Genomic DNA, 2865 nt, shown 5'->3' with positions numbered 1-2865 from the left:
CAGTTAGTATGTGTATTAATCTTTTTATGACCTGCAAAGAGCATGGTCATTTCTAAGAACAGACAGACAAACAACAAACAACTGATGAATACAGCATCCTTCATTTACAAGCTTTACCTGGTCTGTAGGTGACATGCAAAGGCAATAAAATTAGCTCAAAGATGATTCTCAATCAGTATTAGGTAGCAATGGTTCCCATTTTGTAACTCTAAACCAGCATTCAATTTCTCAAATTTAATCATTTGATTTTTAATGTAAGAAAGCATTATATCGTGAACATATTTTGAACCTAAAGCATACCACTGTACCAGTATCTTCAGAATCCAGATGCTGCAATAGATACAAACAGGACCATTGCAATTACAAAACAGAAGTGATAAATATACAACAGTGATCTCACCAAGTTATACAAGTGATACATGGACCTGAGTTGTAAAGCAATTATGTTATTTGTTGTAGTGTGGTAAAAATCACACAAAAACAAAAAAAAGTTCATATAATCCAAAAACGGTTTTTTGAATTCCTTGAGAGAAAATTCATATTAGGAATGACCAACATATATTATTGAAATCATTTATGGTGGGTACATAATTGTCTGACATACGGTATATATCGCTGACAATTTTCGAAAAAAATGATCTAGTGGAGAAATGAATGACACGGGGGTAATGAAATAACAATGTCAGATATAGCGACGTAGGACCTTTCCATCCATGAAGAGTGTTTGATTCTAGCATACCTGGATCTGAAGAAGAAGAATGATGAAATTTCAGCCAATTTTCCCTCTTTGGCCCCTCCCTATAGGCCCTATGGAAGGGCCAGGTTCTTGTTCATGATTGAGGTAATCAAAGTATGCAGTGGATCAAGCTCACAGGACTTCGATTGCGAGGTCATGATGATATTGCGCAACTAGTCATTGGTTGTTGGTGAGAGCTTGTCAATGGTTCCCTATCAAATTTAATGTCAGCAGTCATGACAAAGATATCATTGTCAGCATCAGAGTTCACTTCCGATATATTTTTCCTGATCGAGCTGATTTTATTCAGAAAGGAATCACTGACCTTGTTTGACAAGTCTTTTTCAGAATTACAGCTTAGTAGGATAATTCCACTTTTCTGACCAATTAAGTTTTTGGTGAGTCTAAAATGCTTAAATGGTCCTTACCACATTCTTCAAATCTTTCGAAATAATGAGCCTTCTTTGACTGAATGAGAAGTGAACCAACTAGTCGACATTGTTCCCTATAAATCTGTTGGTGAACGGTTAAATTGGTCCTTCGCCATTGTCACTCTGCTTTACAACGGTTCTGTTTTTCTACGCGTAGATTTTCATTATACCACGAGGCATTTGGGCACCGAGCGACAGTTTAAAGACACTAATATCAGAGGAATAACTGACTTACAGTGATCAGTTGTCGTTGGCTTGGTGACATGTAGATTCTCGTACGATACTGATGTTGTCGGAGTACGTGTTAGTATCGGAACGGATCCATTTAGGTGAACCGTATTGCGTTTGAATGTGTTTAAGAAGGTGCGCGCACGTGCATTGTATGAATCGGGCAACATTTATTTTCAACGTCTAATTTAATATGTGAAGATTTTTTAAGACGTATTTCAAAAGTAAATGATTAAATTATAGATTTATAAACTTTCGTGTGATAAGCAATTCCAGATAATTTGTGGCAGTCATTAATAAATCATTTTCATATTATAGCTCTAACGGGCCACCGTAAATGTCTACCGGTTTGTCGCCTCACTGAATCTATGTGTGGTATGATTAAAAAATAAGGTTCCCTTTATCATAACAAAGAGTATCGGATTTTGTTTGCATCTGATTTGCAGCTAAAGCAACAAGGTGACCCACATTACGGCAGGGAAAACATAATATGATGTAAATGCGTTTAACTTTCCGCATCACCTATCACAGTCTCAGTAATTTTAAACACATGTTTGTTTAAACGTCTCTTCTTGGATCCTGTTGTGGTATTTTTATTTAATTTCAAGTTACTTTGTTTTATTGTATATCAAATACTGTACTCTCACCTGCCTCGAAGTGTCTGTAATGCTATGCTGTGGTATCGTACGTCAGTAGTTTATCAACTATTTTTATGTTCCAACTATGCCAAGTAGTCTTAATAGTTTACCACCAAATACCTTGAACGGTTGCGGACAACTTGACTTACTTTTAAGGTAACTGTGGTCTTACATGTTAAACAACATTATACAACAAAAACACTTGGATATATGCTATAAAGACCAGAAGTGCATTTATGTATATGGACAAAACCTTGAAAATTTAGTCCAATAGTCATAGCATAGAAACAAGTAGTCATAAAATGTAATTTTTATATGTTAAAGGGGTTTAGATCGACTTTCGGAAAGAAAAAGACCCTTATATAATAATATATGAATAAATAATTGATAGATAATTCAATAAATAAATATTAGGCATAGGCATGTTGTACATTGAACTACTACTTATTTGAAATCATTTCAGCTCATCTATTACATGTACCCTTAGGCAAGTTATAAGACATCACGGACAAAATCCATCCCTAATTGAGATAGAGAGTTGGGGTGAGAAAATGTGTCACCTATGCCCATATGTTTTGCACGATTTCTCTCCCGGGTGAGAAATCGTGTCTGGGTGAGGAATCGTGCCGTAACGAGTGTCTGCTCGCGTGTCAGGGGCAACGGAAGCGCCATGCGAGTACGGCATGCTCTATGTGTTTCCGTGGAGTACATGGATGCGCTATGTATTGCAAGACACAGATGCCGTCGTAAAGACTAAATATATGGAAGGGGATCACCGCCATAATTATTTTTATAGAATTAGTTACTTCTGGTTTTGAATCTAATTCTATGT

Source organism: Mizuhopecten yessoensis, unplaced genomic scaffold, assembly GCF_002113885.1.
Source record: "Mizuhopecten yessoensis strain PY_sf001 unplaced genomic scaffold, ASM211388v2 scaffold716043, whole genome shotgun sequence".
Taxonomy (NCBI): domain Eukaryota; kingdom Metazoa; phylum Mollusca; class Bivalvia; order Pectinida; family Pectinidae; genus Mizuhopecten; species Mizuhopecten yessoensis.
The sequence above is the reverse complement of the archived record's forward strand: the minus strand, read 5'-3'. Positions refer to the sequence as shown.